Below are 18,318 nucleotides of genomic sequence, written 5' to 3' on the forward strand. Positions count from 1 at the left end.
AGAATGGTATCAGGCAGTCACCGAAATTAATCTACTCTTAACTTCGTGGATGTAATTTTGGCTCTTACCGTTATCCCAAAAATACGAGTATATCAACTTTCTACATTTTCGAAAGATGTATTAACTGTCTTTGAGATTTATTCCTGCAATCTGTTAATCACACACGAACATTCTCATGCATTTATTCTGCTTTATTTATAATCAACTTCCTACTGGAGTTTCTGGGATTTTCTTTACGGTGTTTTCACAGTAATTGAGACCTACTCAATATAAATATCTTGAACTGGTTCCGCAGTTGGTAAAGGACACTCATTTCAAATGTGCTGATCTGACCTAAGGCATAGCTTAATTATGTAAATGTGCAATTATTTTGTCTGTGGCCTGATATATTTTGCGGCTACAATGAATTAACATGTTTACTGGAAAATAAGTTTAATCTGACAGTTGTACAACGCTGCAAGCAGAAGTTTGTGAACATTTAACGAACAAATGGGACAGCTAAACTATATATATATATATATATATATATATATATGTGTGTGTGTGTGAAATTAATCACATAAAGATACAAACCGAACCGAGCTTTAATAGTTCGTTTTAAGACAATACCTCAAGAATATTTTGGACACTTCACAAGCAGCCATCATGTTGTGTAATGCGAGTAGACTGCATTGGAACGCTTTCAAAATGAAATTAACAAGAAGCTCGTAAATAAATTAATACTCTTACAAGTTCATTTTGAAACGTGTTTTTTTTGTGTAGTACCTTACATACACACCGTGACTATAGGACTATCTACAACGCTCTTTGGGTGTGTGCGCGGGGTTTCGTGTCGCTCTGCAGGACAGGAGTATCCAAAGGCGGATACACGGGTCATATGCCGCCCTCAATGAGTTTGCATGCCTCCAGCGACTATACACTGTATCATTTTAGCCTACTTTCTTTATTTTGGAAAATATACAAATATGCATATGCGATCTCCATGCTGTATGCGTGTCTATCTAACTCCTATTAACTTTTGAATGCATGAACCAGTTTTATGAAACTCTGTTGTATATCATGACACCTGAGCCCGTCTTAACGGGCGTACTTCATAAATCCCTCCCATTAGTGTGTCTGCGTGTGCATCCCCTATCGTTGCTAGGTAACGGCTAGGTGAAAAAGTTACCGCATCAATCACACGCAACAATAGAATTGTTGGTCACGTCATTTTCTACTCTGCCCGTGCCGTATCAAAGGAGAGCAGGCTATCAGTTCTTCCCAGAACCTTTTGTTAAGAAGTTTATCGAGCATCAGTGAGAACAAGAGACCCACTGCGAGACTAGGAAAATACTGATCGGCAACTTGTAATAAAGAAACAAATATATGCACGCAGTCATTAATCTATGAATACCCAAGATACATGTACTGAGCCATAAGAAAATGACGGAACACTAGGAAGCATATATAAATGTATTGATAATGTCCACCTGCTGCAATATTTAGTGCAAAAAATACGCCTCCACGCCTATACAAACTGTCAGAAGCGGAAACTAGAGCAACACAATCCCTTTTTGCATTGAATATTTTTTAGCAACACTGCCACTGTATAGCATCGCTGATGGGAGCAGTTGGTGGTAAGAGAATTGGGAGGGGAAACTGAAGTGCTAGGAGAAAACTTGTGCCAGCGCTACTCTGTTCGTCACAATTCCTACATGACCTGATCAGGGATCGAAACCAGGCAGCCGCCGCCTGCTACTAACACCGTGAGCTATGGCTAGGCCCGAATAGTTCTCTCCAAAAAAGTTGTAGGTGTTCTAAAAGATCCAGTGACGAAAGATATTATTTTTTGCGTTTCTTTGTCTTGTATAGCGGACCCTGCCCATTTTTCGCTGTGTGTTTTAAAACGTTTTGAGTAAATTGGTGCAGATCAATAAACTTCCGTTTAACAGCAGAAGGCAGCACTGCTGCTTCACAATACCACAACATAACACATATCCTATATCACAAAACAGTGCACAATAAGTTTTCATTAAGGCAATGTAAACGATACTGCGGAGCTTCAGAAATGCCAACCGACTATTTACAAGAAAACACTGCTTGGAGTACGGGTATTAAACCGGTGAATCCATTCTCCCGCGATAGGCTGTTGTGCCGATCACAGTGGCCGCGCGGTGTGAAGCATGAACCGTCTTCACCCGCTCGAACACTGGGGTCATGGGTTCGAACACCACTCACGGCATGTATGTCTGTCTGCGTTTATTGTGTTTGTATTGTCCTGTGTGCATGTAGCGGCCTTGCGACGGGCTGATGCCCCGTCCAAGGAGTCCTACCGACTCTGCAGAGATTAAGAAACTGAAAAGGCGGCCGAAGTCCACAAGGGATGTAGAACCATATACAGAATTATGTCCTACAGGATAATCGACTGGACAAATGATCAACAGACGCCGTAATACAGACTCTATTTCGTTACTAATGTAATCAAGTCTGCAACACGTTTCGGTCATACGACCATCCTCAGGCGGTTATCACCTACGTCTTCACACAGCTTGGCACGGATCAGCGTTTCAATCTACGTTCCAAGCCGAGCACATCTTGCTACTTACATATAGCACAAGACGTTTCCTGCCAATATATACAAACATATAGAATCAATAATTAAAACAATAAAATTGAATAATTTATATATTATTTGGCTTCAAATCAAATGTATCAACTGCGCCATGAACGGTGATACTGGGAGGAAAGACCACATTACATGCTCTTTCCTGCAATTAAAAATAATACAAAATTAAACCTTTTAACATTGCCATTTTTTGTTGCTCCTAAGAACGACATGGGTAGTTATTTTCTTTTTGTTCAAGTTACCTCCAAGTATTAAGGCGACTTGCTTTTTATTTGCTAATATCTTTTCTTTTTATATAGTACTTTTTTAATTACCGAAATACCTCGGCCTCTCTTTACGGTCTTGTTGTTCTGAACACGGTTTTCCGGCATTTCCCGCTCTTGACAATTTTGTGGGGTGTATAGATACGTATTAGGCCCTGTGTGTGCCCCTCTTACAGAGTACGGACTCCGCTATTGTCGTTTGACGGATGGCCATTCGTACACAACGGATCACAGACACAAATCAAAGCAACAACGCGGTGTTCTGCATTGCCTCGTTTAACGAATACTTTCTATCGATCGTCCTACTTCCATTAGCATTTCCTGGTGGCCTGAATTATTTGTAACACTACAGCGTGTGCGTGCGTGCGAAAAGAGCAGTCTCGATAAGGAAACATTCAGTACTTGGCTATGAGTTCGACAGTTCAAGTGTCGTGTAGTCTCGGGTCAGGTCGTGAGAATTACACAAGGAAAATAATAAAATTATACATAACTGTAACACAATGCCTCTAGAATTATGTAATCGGGGTAATATTTTCCGGTACATAGTGACATTATTTACGTATGAAACACTTCTAAATATAAAAGGCCAGAAATTTTGAAACGAGAACTGAAATTTGAGCAGGTGCCTTCAAATCCATCGTTTAACCAAATTCGTCATTAAATAATGTGAAGTGTATACCCACTTCTAGGCAACGACTCGGTGAACACATTCCCGCGCGAGCCAGAGCGCAACAATAGGACATCAGCTGTTAGAAAATGGAGCGCTAAACGCGCCTCGTCAACGATAGAGCCTGTGTTTTCTGCGTGATCCGTGCAAAATTGTTATAAGAAGCGTTCGGCAGTATAGAACAGTAGTGAAGAGAGTGAAGAGTCGAGTTTCGGGACGCCAAACTGCCGGGAGACGAGGAACTGGGCCCAGTTGCAGAATACTGACAACAACGGAATTACGCGGTGTAAAGAAGACTTCAAATGTTATTTGAAGTGACGGTGAGACTGCTGTGATAAATCCGTTGCCAGGATACGACTAGTGAAGGCTGAGTACTCTAGAGCAGCCGTGTCAAACATGCGGCCCCTCAACTTTTAGAGCTAATTGATATTAAAATCAATATTAAAAGTTTAGTAAAATATTTTTTTGTAAAGACAATTTTCCAACAGACCAGAAGACAAGAAGTCTCACGCAGACATAAATTAACAGGCTGCAGGAAAAGTGATTCTGAGAATTGCAGAAGGGTTTGTCCAACTAACGGTTTGTAAAGTTCGTGAAGGACAAACTATTGTATTTCAGAAGGTTGATGCACTAAAATCCGCACACCCTCACTACCACAAGTATTTCAAAGAATCCCTTTTGGAGGCGTAGTAAGAATGCAAGGAGGGTGGCAACTGATAGACAAGATAGACAAGATTTCTACCTTCAAAACTAGCTTGCACCCCCAGCCATTGTCTAATGGGCTGCTAGCAAACTTAAACTTTTATGACCACTGAGACAAGATACACCTTCCTACTAGTCCGGTAGTCTCTTGTACATTGTCATTCAGTTCATTTTCACACAGCGACAGGTGCTGATGTTACACTGTGATGAACGTATAAAGGTTATAATGAAACATTAAATTATCAACTACGAGTTTTCTTGTATATGTACTTTCAAAAAATTCAAGTAGCAAAAAAAGAACTATTGAAAGTGAGCGCCGTGTTTTTCAAGAAAAATGGGAAATCGTTTATTTCTGTTGTGAAACAGAAGGTAAAATTACATGTTTCATTTGTGGGCAAAATATAAGTGTTCCACTTTAGGTAATTATATTGAAATTATTCCTAAATAATAAATAGAATTAAATTTCCTTGTATCAAAATCTAATGTATATTTATATTTTGAAGTGAGGCCCTCGACTTTTATAGGGCTGAGGTGGCCCTCTGTACACGTTGAGTTTGACATGCCTGCTCTAGAGCGTGTGTAACGGTGAACTAGAAAGTGTGTAGAATAACGACAACTCTGTATTGCCTACAGTCTCAAGTTGTGAATGTATCAGGTGCAATAAATCCAATAATCCATTCCAAAAAGGGTCTTATACGTAACCCCTACACGTGACAATACGTACGTACTTGAAACCAGCCAGTACCTTGCCCATTATCTCGCTACGCGTATTTCAGAAGCGGCAGTGCAGGTAATTAGCAACGTTAGCTACCATTCACATTCAGAGTAGAATGTGGCAGTGCACAAGGGCGGCCACGAACCAGCAGGCGACATGGAAAAGGAATACTATTCACCACTAGCGACGGGCATGTAGTGGGTAAGAGCATGCGATATGATGGCGTGGATACCATCATCATTTTGCATGTGGTTGAAATGCAGAATAAGAAGCTTCACAGTTTGAACTTTTAACTAATTACTGATAGGAGCCGGGGTAGCGTAGTCTGTATAGCCACTGGCTGCGGGCTAGACGACTGAGAGGTCAGAGTTCGAGACCCAGTAGGATCAAGAATTTTCTCTTCTCCAAATCGTTGAAGACCGGCTCTGGGGTTCACCCAACCTCCTATCCAATGGGTACCGGAGGCTCTTTCCCCGGGGGTAAGGCGGCCGTGGCGTGAAGCTGACCACTCACCTCAAGTTAGTGCCGAGGTCAAGAAAATATGGATCTATACATCCACTCCCCCAAACGCCTTCATGGCGTAGTGCTCAAATTCGTTGAGCACAGAGACAACTTTACTTTTACTTTACTGATTACTGATACCTCGCCCAAGGAGTCCTACCGAATGTGTAAGATCTAGAAAAACCGAAGTGAACGCAGTTCATGGAGGTAGGCCTAGGCCCACTGGGGCTTAGTGCCAAGGGGGGAAAAAAATACTGATACGGTGATCAAATTTAGCACGTGGACAGGTATTACAAATTGGAGAGATGTAAATACGAAGAGAATTTTGGTTGTAGTACTTGGAATGAAGTGACATTTTCGGTAACCTTAGCAAAGGTAAAGGTAAAACTGTCTTTGTGTTTGATTAATTGTGCAACATGCCATGAAGACGTATGGGGGAGTGGAGGTACAGTTCCACCATTCTTGACCTCGGCACAGGATGGAAGCGAGTGGTGAACTTCACGCCCTGGCCGCTATTACCTCCGCGAATAGGAGGCTGCGTGGACCCCAGAACTGGTCTGTACGCTGCTGAGAAGAGAAAAAAATCTCTTGCACTGCCGGGAATTGAAACCCGGCCGTCCAGCCCGTAGACAGTCGCTATACCGACTGATGTACCCTGGCTCAAAAAATTCATCCTCACACCCTATTTTAAGGATTCTTTTCAATACTGTCCTCGGACCAAGGCATAAGGGATCTTAAAGGAATAAGGTGGAGGACGTGAACAGAACTGAAGTGGTTTAGGGGACTGGACTCACGTGACTCAGGATAGGGTCCAGTGGCAGGCTGTAATCAACACAGTAAGGAGCCTCCTGGTTCCATGAAAGGCGAGGAATTTCTTGGCGGTTAAGCAGCTACCAGCTTCCAAAAGTGATCTTACTCCAAAAAATCACTCCTGGTATCAGTTCTAAGAACGTCTAGGTAGACTGATTCGAGATCCTGGTTAGTATTCAGGAGGTTTCACGTTTGAGTTTCGACGGGGATATGTTATTTTGACCCAGGATTTCCTCAGACGCTTGAGATAAATGTTAGATCAGCATTTTAAGATATTTCATGGCTGTTTGCTTTAAAATCCTTCCCAATTCATCGTCCACATATCATGCTATTATTTGACGCTACAAATGCAGTTGAAAAACCACAGCTAAATAAATCAACAACGAACTGGCTTCTGAAACAGAGAAGAACACACATTCAAATTTGTACCTTCATTCGTATCCATCAACTTTTGCTGATAGACGGTGTCGCGTGGTCAGCGCAACGGGTCCCCACGGTCGTTAATCTCGGTTTTCTAGACCGGAGCCGCTATTTCCTTGAAATAGCTCCTAAATTGTTCTCACGAGGCCGAGTGGACCCCGTTCCAGACCCACTACTTCTCAGAAAATCTGGTAGCGCCGCAAATCGCACCTAGACCTCTGGATCTGTAGCCAGGAACTCTGACCACTAGACCCCAGAGGCGGTCGCTAGGTCGGTATAGTTCGCTTGCGGTCTAAAACCACGGAGTTTTTTTATTCGTATCCACCAATATTTGAAATAAAATCAGAATCCAACTTTGCAAGTGGTGTATTGGATCTCGGAGCTGTGACCAAACTCCGATCAGGGGTAAATGTTTACATCAAGTACCACGTTTGGATTCAGAGCTCACGTAGACGACAGGTTTGAAATCCGTCTATTCCTGCCTATGACATTTAGCATTTTCCAGACGACTAACCTCATCCTGAACTTTGGAAATGACTTCCTATAGCTTACAGGATGACGTAGGCCGCGCCATAGCTCAAGCGGTTTGTCGCTGGCTTCGCACCGCGGCGGCCCGGGTTCGATCCCGGGTCTGGTCAAGTGGGATTTGTGGTGGACAAAGTGGCACTGAAGCAGGTTTTCTCCGAGTACTTCGGTTTCCCCTACCAATCTTCATTCCACCAAATTCTCCATCATCATAATTACCTGGGGCAGGCTACAATACGCCAATCAATGGCAGACGTGCCGAGTGGACCCAGCTGGACTCCACCCCCCACTAACCGAATTAAAAAAAAATAAAACTTTACATGACGACTGAATGAGAAGAATCACAGGTTGCAGGATTTCAGAATTGATAGCTGACAATGTACTGTAATTATTATGAAAGTGTCGGTTCTGTAAACGAATTCCGTTGTCTGTCCTCGTGCATTTAGTGACATAACTGGGTACCAAATTTACTGAGTGTATTTAATATTGGTGATTAGGAATCCAGAGAACGGTTGCATGAGTTGGAGGCAAAACGAAAGAAACGTAGAAAGAAATCTTCCCCGAAACAATTTCATCGCAATAAATCGAAGGCTACAATTTCGGGTCTGAACATGCCTCCGGCTACTGAGTTACTTGCAAACTAGGCGGCGCCATAGCTCAAGCGGTTAGTCGCTAGCTTCCTACCGCGTCGGCCCGGGTTCGATCGCGGGGTCTGGTCAAGTGGGATTTGTGGTGGACAAAGTGGCGCTGGGGCAGGTTTTCTCCGAGTACTTCGGTTTCCCCTGCCACTCTTCATTCCACTAATTGCTGCACAATCACCCTCACCTATCGTCTGGGGCTGATACAATAGGCCAGAAGTGGCCGCAGTACAAGGGACTTAGTCCCACCCCACTAGCAATAAAAAAAATATTTGCAAAACTACCAATGAAACTAACTTAGCTCATACAGGCTTAAGTCAAAGTTCCAGCAAACAGCTCTCCCTGCAGTGTGACTCAATCCTTTGGAATAGGAACAGGAAACGTCTGTGATGTTCAGGTCACGTGTTTGTTTTATTCATACTAATATACTCCTATGAACACAGAGCACCGCTTTTAACAGTTTAATAATGTACCAAATTTACAACCTCAGAAACGACCTGAATCACTGTTAATATTATCAATCGTTTCACACTACATAATAAACTAATAATCAATGACAGCATAGTTTAAGTTAATAGTTTCTATTACAACTACATAACTCCATGCAACAGAGAGAACCTAACATTCCTTGCATTTTACGAAACCTGATGGTTCCTTGCCGTGTTCACACAAGCCCGCCACTAGAACCTACCCTGATCTAGATGAATCTAGTCCACACCCTCATGTCAATTAACATCCTTCCATCTACCCCTACGTCTCCTAAGCGATACATTCTCGAAAAAGTGGTTCCGTTTCGTAATTTAAAACAATAAGTTCTGGGAAGAATTAATCGCCTACTTTCCTTTGATATGACATGAACCGTGTAGAAAGAAAATGGGGAGCCACACAGTAAGGTTATCTCATACGCATCCTTAAAAAATTGGGTGGGCGATATACATACAGACAGACAGCAAGATGATCTCATAAACATCATAATGTTAAGAAAATTATGGAGGATACAGAGACGGATAAACAGAGGTCTAGGTCATCTCATAAGCCTACTTTTATTTTTTGAAACTAGGAAAATTAAGCTACAAGCACACTAACTGGAACACTGCGAGGACAGGCATACAGAGTTTTAGGAAGGTTAAATTCAAAACATACGAAACTAACATTAACTTCTCCTGAACTGCCCCCAGTTAAACATGACGCTGCTGCATGCCCCATTTTATTATCGTTTCTCCTTATATGAACCGAAAATATCAAGGCTGAACTGTCATCTCAGCAGATATTCATTCGAGTGTTAATAGTCAGAGCAGTCATCCAGCCAGTCAGTCTTGTGCAGTATCCAATACTGTTGAGTCAATACGGTCCCTTCTAGGGTCACCCTACTGGCAGCAGGGTAGGGCATGAGCTACCACCAATACTAAAATCAATAACACCTGGTCATCTCCTTTCAATGAAGACATATAACCACTCCAGCAGAAACTCATGGATATTTTTACTGATCGTGAGGACTGGAAATTGAATCTTAAGTGAAGAACTACTCTAAATACACACTTTAATTATTTTCTCAACTTATGGATTCTAAACAGAGGCCAGTTTTGCGTGCGCCATTCTTCTTTGTCCTAATTTAAAAGGCGTGATTACAGAAGGAATTGTTGTTCTGTTAGTCAAATGGTTCATCACAACTGGTTTCAACTGATAACACATAATAGACATGTACGTCTTCCTTTTCTGTCCTTTAAAAAGAAAATGATATTCAACAGGATGAGAAGAATTATAAGCACTTAAAAATAAACCTATTTCCATAAAAATCTGTCCGTATCTACAACAATACTGATCGGGAGATCGTAATTTAAACGTTTTACAACATGTAATAGGTTCGACCATAGACAAATGTTAGAATGAGAGTCGCGAATTATTTGTAATCGTCTTCTACTGAGTGTCGCTCAATACAAAGGAAATGTAAAGAAAATACAGCAAAAAACTAGGCCACGATCGTTTTCGCTTTAACTTCTAATTCGTTATCACAAAATAATCCACTACTGCCACCCTTAAAATCGTAAAAAAAACTATGTATCAAACAGTACTAACGCTGATTTAACGTATTTCAATATTAAAAATAAAATTAAGACTCTTACTTCACACACTCTCAAACACTCAGTCACACGAACAGCCATCCTCACAGTTACCATATTGTTCACTGACAGCTACATCCTTTCACACGAGACACCGCACTGTGAGACTTAAGTGAAAGTGCTGTTGCTGAAGCACAAGCGAACCAGCGAACAACCAGCTTGCCAACTGGCCCGCTACGTTATGACGACAGCAGCAGCAGCAAGGAGGGACTGGAAGCCAACGCCATCTTCCGCTACTCACAGCATCTTCCTCTTCTCCCCGCTTCCAGTGCTCCAGAATCACTACGGAAATTTCGCGAGGTGAGAAATCGACCGTGTCACTGATGGACGTAACAACATGCACACAACATTATTAACACATTTTGAACACATTACAGTGTACTTTGATGGTTGCAACACTTCCTAAAGTTAGGTTCTGGAGAATGCCAAATGGATTTAAGGGGGGGGGGGAGTTAGTATCACCACCGTGCTGTAAGTATATATATAAGTAGAAATTATCCCTGTACTTAATTATTTAATCCAGCATTATGACATAAAAGCATCTGGCGGAGCGGAGGTATAGCTCCACCATTCTTAACCTCGGCACTAGATGGAACTGAGTGGTCACCTTCACGCCGCGGCGGCTTTATCCCCGGGAAAACACCGAGTACCCATTGCGTAGGAAGCCGGGTGGGCTCCAGAGCCGGTCTGGACACTATGGACAAGCTAAAAATTCTTGCCTGTGCCGGGAATCGAACCACTAGCCCATCGCTATACCGACTGAGCCTGCCGGCTCTCCATACTATATGAGTGCGTACGTACAGAAAAAAGAAAGCGACGAAAAATTTGTCTTGAAAATGGATCCAAGGTCCGCGGTTGAGTCATGACTCTCATTTTAACTCCAGATGGGTTAATAGCCAAATGCCTGAGAAGCTGACATTCACTGGGTCCGTAAAGCAATTTCACACATTTTACGGGATCTGAAGTTTTCATTGCCGTGTCTATAAGCGGCCGCTATTTAACCCTGTCCTGAGCCAGCTGAATCCCGTACATATCCTCACACCTGGGCCTATTACTTTAATATTTTAATATGGCTTTAATACAGTATTAGCCAGTTACATATGTTAAGATCTCCCAAGAGGACTCTTACCTTCAGGTTTACCAACTAAAATTTTGTAGGCAATTCCCATTTCCCCATTTGTCCTCGTGTCGAAGACTCGACCCAAGTGCAGTACGTATTCCTTTATGACATTTCGAAACAAGCCAGTATTTTACTAAGAGAGAAGCGGCCTCCGTAGTCTAGAGGTAACGTTCCCACCTCATGACTCGTGGTACGCGGGTTCAAACCCGGCGGAGGTCGTCGAATTTTTAAGGGCGGAAAAATTCAGGGAACAAGTCCTCTGGGAGGGACTTTAAGCCGTGGGTCCCGTGTCGTAGCTTTACGGCACGTAAAAGCACCTCATATCTCCAAAGGAGGTCACTGAGCCAAATTCAAAGGATGTTTCCGCCCAACAAGTAGCCTCTAACACCTCTGATAGATGGGGGAAGCATTATAGATACCGCCAAGCTAGTGGAGGCCGAACTCGCTGGCTCGGTCGGGACTGATGGTACGCACCAATATCGGTAGGGTATAGAGACTGGTAGAATATCATAGAGGGAAGCACAATGGACCAATACTGGTCGCGGTGCATGGGGAAACCCACCCTCTCCAATAACTAACTAACTACTAAGAGGCAGTTATTAGCTCCTCGCCAATGTCAAAGCTGGGAGGATCACCCGTTGAAGACTGCCTGGGACTCTTATTTCAAGTTACTATATACCGGGCGACGCAAAATGAAAATGTCAGTTGTGTAAGAAGGAATTAAAAAAAATGTGTGGCGTCTCATATCACAAGATAACATCCGATCAATTAACTCATTATTATATTTATGTTTTATTTTCGAAATTTCCGACTAATGTTCAGGTATGTCGTGTTCTTTTTCCCACTTTCACATCGCAATAATTTGTCTGCACTGTTAATGGCGACATGTTTCAGCCACAAGCGAGCATCACAGGTACACCCACATGTTGCGAAAGATGATGAGCTGTATTGTTCTCTTGATGAATGAAGCACTAATTAAAACTGAAATTATAATTAATAATCTATCATCGACCAATGGAAGGGATTGGTTCAAGGCATAATTAAAAAAAAAAGATACATCTTATCGATTACGATAAACTGAATTGAAAATAAAATGCATGTGTTTAACATGCACAGTGGGAAATATTTGGCTATATAGCAAATCAATAGAAGCGTATATATATTCTACACAATTTATATTAATTTAAGTGAACACCGTCAACCCATTCATTCTTACCAGTTTGTTCAAAATGTGTGTTATTTGAGATTTCGGTTTCGTGTTTGGCTTACTTGTATTCTTTGATCCTAAACGTGCAGGCGATACGGTACTCTGAAACGTCGGTGGACGTCTACCGCACTACACGGCGTAACAACCCCAAAAGATCGTAACCCACTCATCATTTTTGTCCCACCCGGTACATGCGCGGCCACCTTCCATACCTGGAAGCAGTCCCCTCCGTAGGGACGGACGCGCCATGTCACGTTGACAAGGGATCCACTCAACATGAGGAGGTAGGAAAATGGAACAGCTATCACCCCCTCCCCCAATTCTATATGAATCACGGGGAAAATACGTTTAGTGAGATTTGAAAGGTATCAGACTACAGAACGTTGCGTTACACAGGTGTACAATCTTCAACTATGCTAAGAACATGTGGCCATTTTGGAAGCTCTGATAAAGCACCGAAAAAAAAAAAGTACTGATGGATGCTAAAAAATAAGACAGCAATGAGCGCACTACAAAGGTATATATTCACGACGATCATAAAGGTAAGGTCAAAGTTACGCCTCTGATTAATGAATCAAGCACGAAGACATTTAAGGGGGTGGAGGGACAGCTCCGCAATTCTTGACCTCGCTACTACATTGAGGTAAGTGGTCAGCTACACGCCCCGGCCGCTTTACCCTCGGTACTCACCGGATAGCAGGCTGGGTGGGTCCCAGAGCCCGTCTAGACGCTATGGAGCAAAGAAAAATATATTGCTCTTGCCGGGAATCGAACCCCGGTCGTCCAGCCCGTAGCCCGTCACTATACCGACCACGACCATGGAATAAAAAACTATAATTTTACATTTAAGCATTATAAAATCATAAGATGGACCGAAAAGTTAAACGCGCCGATTAGAAACATGGAAATGTCAGCTATTGTGTAATTTCGTTTTGATAGACGGGGGCCGCAGAAGAAAGGTTAAAGGGAAGAGATTATAATCCATAAGCCATTTATTCGAAGACGAAGGCTGTAACAATTTCTCTACGGAATGTACATCGTGTCTACGGGTAAATTTATAGTAACAAATCCCAACTTCAATTTACAGCATAGGTCTTATTGGCATGGATGCATTCAAAATTCTTATTTATATGCCGTGCAGGCCTACTTCATTTCTTAACAGTCCAATATCAACAGCTTTCTTGGCGAAGAATGCTTTGCGGCATGGCGACTATGCCTCGTACTGGGACAGGAAACTGTAACGTTTGGAAATGACCGACTACGACACGCAAGAAAATAAAACGGGGGTGATCTTGCATGAACTTACAGTGAGGAAATAAAAATAACGTAAAGAAATACGCCGAAATTCTCTTATAATGTCGAATACAAAATGAACAACAAAATCACAATATAACGATTTTTGTTGCTCATGGGGTGGGGTGAGACAGTCCATTAGTTACGCAGGCTAAGCCTAATGTACCAGTCCCGAATGGCGATAAGTGTGGAGGAGTTGGTGGAATGAGAACTGGCAGGGAAAACAAGCACTTGGAGAAAACCTGACCAAGTGCTACTTTAACCACCATAATACTCGTATATGTAACACATTTATCAAAGATGGTACAGATTTCTTTAGGTCGTAGTCACAAATCACAACTACAGTTACGAGGTATGAGCAGAAAGGAATTCTGGGAATGCATGTTACTCGTTTAAGAATCCTTCGTCCTTCCGTCCCGTATCCAAAAACGTAATGATTACAACATCCAGTGCAATAATGACCTGATGTTTTACGAGGATGTGGAGCTTGTCGCTCGCCCTAAGGAACATATGCAGATTGAGTGTGTTTGAGGGACCGCCTCTGTGGTCTAGTGGTCAGAGTTAATGGCTACAGAAATATGGGTTCGATTCTCGGCACTAAAAGATTTTCTGACAAGTAGTGAGTCTGGAACGAGGTCCACTCAGCCTCGTGAGGATAATTGAGGAGCTATCTCAAGGAAATAGCGGCTGCGGTCTAGAAAACCGAGATTAACGGCCGTGAGGATCCGTTGTGGTAACCACGCGACACCCTCTATCCGCTAAAGTTGGCACTAACTTCGCGCACAAGCGGCAGTCGCTTGGTCGGTATAGTTCACTTGCGGACTACAGGCCACAGAGTTCTTTGTTTTTGAGTGTCTTTGAGGACAGTATGCTACGGAGTAGGCCTATATGGAGAAAATACACAACGACAAACTCGTAACTCGTATTTTATGAGGACCTAATAACATAATACGCGTTGAAAACTTAATATATCATTTGGTCTCGCAGCCTTTCAGCGCATGTGCAGCTTTAGCGGCTCCGGTAAAATAATTTTATTCGTTTCTTAATCCCTCATCCATCTCCTTATCCCATTCGTACCTCCAATCTTGTTCTCCATTTTCTCCCATATTCCTTTCTCGTCCCTTTTATTTTACCATCGTTCCTCCCTCTCCTTTACTTTAAAATAATTCAGGTAACTGCAGTTCAAAACATTCCACTACAGAACAACAGCATTGAAAATTATCAGTTGTACCATGTACGACATTGTTCCAACGTTTCCACACAGGGCCGCATTCTCAGTCAGCACAAACATGTCTACCTACATATGGGCCTTCTATGATTATAGGCTTAGGTAATCAGATGAAACAGGAAGATTTGAATGACATGTGTAGAGATGACAAATTCATATATTTCAATCGGAAAATGTGAAGGCAAAAGAGGACCTACGCTTACATGAGAAGGTAACAAACCAAGAAGTTCTGGGAAGAACTAATCTCCCACTTTCTTTTTTTAATGCTAGTGCGGTGGGACTTCATGGCCTGGTATAGGGATAGCTTTACTTTACTTAGTGGGGTGGGACTAGGTCCCTTGTACTGCGGCCACTTATGGCCTATTGTACCAGCGCCAGATGATAGGTGAGGGTGATTGTGGGGCAATTGGTGGAATGAAGATTGGCAGGGGAAACCGAAGTACTCGGAGAAAACCTGGCCCAGCGCCACTTTGTCCACCACAAATCTCACTTGACCAGACCCGGGATCGAACACGGGCCGCCGCGGTGGGAAGCCAACGACTAACCGCTTGAGCTATGGCGCGGCCAGTCTCCTACTTCCTTTTGATACATTCGACGCATAGACAATGACGCCTTCAACAATTACTTGTTGCCGCGAGAACGTCTTCACCGAGTTGTTACCTAGCAACAATTGGGGAACACACAAAGCCACAGACACATGTGTCCAATAATTATTCTATTGTTACTTGTATTCGCTGTTGCGTGAACGTGGCTACCGAGCCGTTGCCTAGTAACGACAGGAAGGATACACATACAGACACAGATTGATGGGAGAGATTCATGAAGTACGCAGTTAAGATGGGCTTAGATGCCATTATATACATACGAGTTTCATAAGGATTGATTCAGGCTTCAAAAAAGTTGATTTGTGGGGGAGGGGGATTCGCCGACAGGCAGAATGGAGATCGCATTATTCTAGGTCCCCCCNNNNAAAAAAGAAAGGGGCTAAGAAGAGACCTTACAGGCACAGGGTATGAATGTATGGATGTATCCAGCAGCCTCAGAACAAGAACCAGTGGCGAGCTGTTGTGAATGCAATAATGAACTTTTTGTTTCCATAATAGGTGAAGAATCTCTTCATCAGCTGAGTGACTGCCACGTTCTCGGAAATGATTCTACTACATGAAGTTACTTATCTTTTGAATGTAGGATATACAGCATTACGGCTCTATTAGTTTATATCTCATTGTGAAGCAGGGCTATTCATTTTCTTTCTGCGGCTTGCTATTGTCTTCTGCGACGGTGCTGCAGAGTCTGTCACTCCGGCACGTCCCCCCCTCCGTCTCTTCGTAAGCGCCTTATTTACAAAACAGTCCTCCTTCGAAGTATTTCCTTGAAACCCGCTTCCTATATACAGGCCCGGCAGTTTCCAGAACACGATACATGCTACTTCAAGTAATTACTTCCAGTCATGAATCCCGAAACAGTCTCTAAATTCTAAGATTCGTCTACACTACGTCCTCTTCCCCCCCCCCTTTAGGAAGTTACTCTTTCTTCCTTACTACTTTCTTCCGTTTGAAACAGTCATTGATCTACAGCCAACGCGCCCTCTCATCTTCATCGAGACCGCCGCACTATGGTCCTGGGATCGACTCAGGCTCGTAACACAAATGAGTACCTGGAATCTTCCTGGGGTAAAAGGCGGCCGGCGCGTTAGGCTGACAATCTTACCGCCATCTGTAAGCCGACTGTCTAGAAAATATGGGAGCCAAGAATGTAGGACTGTTCAACCTTCATTTCTTTCTACTATGCAATGCCATGTTCGGAGTACAGTGCACTCGATTCGAAATGTTTATGGAGAGCATGTACAAAACATCGACGGCTGGCGATACCGTAAAGACAGCCGGCATAGGCGAGACATTTCTCTTTTCCACGTCACCCAGACCGGCTCTGGGGCTCATCCAGCCTCTTATCCAAACGGTACCGGCAGCTCTTGTTAAATCAGGTACGGTAAAGGTAACAGGCTTTCGTGGGCCATAGGGTTGCGAGACGTCGGGGCTCCCATATTTTCGAGACAATCGGCTCATAGACGACGCAGAGTTTGTGAGCCTTACGCGCCGGCCGCCCTTTACCCACAGGAAGATTCCTTGTACTCATTTATGTTAGAGGCTGAGTCGACCCCAGGGCCATATTGCGGCTGGAAGGATTAGGTACACTGAAAAAATCCAATGAGATTATCATGAATTGAACCCGAGACCTTCCGGCTTGTAGCATAGCGCCTTAACCAACTACGCTACCGCCTGGGGGTATGACTGAGCCAGGACATAAATACTGAGGCCTGGTCCTCCAGGTTGGGGGTTGGACTCAAGGCTGGCGACCTTGCTCTGTAAAATAATTACTGTTGCGAAATCCAAAGAAGTGGAACCAGGATGCAATGCAGCAGAATCTTCTAAGGAAGGCTATGGCTCAAACGAGCTGTTTTTCCAGTGATGATGATGATGATGATGTGTGAGTCGGAAACATTACAACTGAATGGCGCAGTGCGCCAGTTTCCCTAAACTACGGATATGAGGATGCCTTGCAGAATGGACAGTTCTTACATCTCTGCAGTCCCCCACTCCAGCAGCTGGGATTACACATAAACACATCAGCAGGCGACTATTCTCAGGATCAACAATTTTCTTCCTTCTTCATTCGTCAGTTGGTAGGACGAGCTCCCCTAGGTAGACCGCACACCGGCATGCGTCAAGACATGTAACAGTCAAGACACGATGTCTGCGACATGACGCAAAGAAAGGAGCACAGCTGAAACGAACGAGATTATGAAAACCGTCGCACACCAGTCTGAGTCATGATGCTGACGTCACGACTCACACCGGTGTGAAGCGGTTTTCATGAGCTCATTCGTTTCAGCTGTGCTCCTTTCTTTGCGTCATGTCGCACACATCGTGTCTTGACTGTTATGAGTAGCTCACAGACATAGCTATCCGAGCATTATAGAGTCCCCCCCCCCTCCAAATCACGAACAATACCGCTACCTTAAATAACAAAAGTCAAAAGAACAGCAAAAGAACAAACGATAATTTGCTCTGTACCGCCCGCTGTTTTATGAGATGAAGTTAAGAACTTTTAGCACAACTTAAATTGTGTCTTATGAAATACGTAACGGTACTTAAAGGTCTGACGCTACTATACATAAAGTTACAGGAATATTTCATGTTAATACTATATCACTGTTGTTTTTAAATAACATTTTAAAATTCTGTGCAATTAAATATAGCATTACCCTACAACATAACAGACACAGCTGCGTGCAAATCAAAGATGATGTATTAAGAAAGCAGTCTTCTGGGATTTGGCACCGTGTATATGTGGTGTTAACCGACGTTTCGGAGGAACGTATCGCCTCCATCTTCAGGGTAGAAGAAAAAATATAAGAAATCTGCAAGCGAAGAGACCGTGAGAACCGGTAAAAGCAGACACAGTCTGCTCTCTTCTCTTGCTTGCAGATTTCTTATATTTTTT

General features: G+C 43.1%; 1 protein-coding gene across 6 annotated transcripts in view; it reads right to left on the reverse strand.

The window, feature by feature from the left end:
- LOC111872358 overlaps positions 1-18,318 on the reverse strand; it is a 122,831-nt gene that overhangs the window by 64,181 nt on the left and 40,332 nt on the right. For 3 of the 6 annotated variants that reach the window (XM_023866156.2, XM_023866154.2, XM_023866153.2), the window contains exon 1: positions 10,021-10,157. The exons of 1 other annotated variant lie outside the window; for it this stretch is intronic. The gene's annotated coding sequence lies outside the window, so the exon portion shown is untranslated. Of the gene's footprint in view, positions 1-9,969; positions 10,158-18,318 lie in introns of those variants that run through there. 2 more of the 6 variants (XM_023866155.2, XM_023866152.2) reach the window with 1 other exon arrangement.

Source organism: Cryptotermes secundus, unplaced genomic scaffold (genome assembly GCF_002891405.2).
Source record: "Cryptotermes secundus unplaced genomic scaffold, Csec_1.0 scaffold144, whole genome shotgun sequence".
Taxonomy (NCBI): Eukaryota; Metazoa; Arthropoda; class Insecta; order Blattodea; family Kalotermitidae; genus Cryptotermes; species Cryptotermes secundus.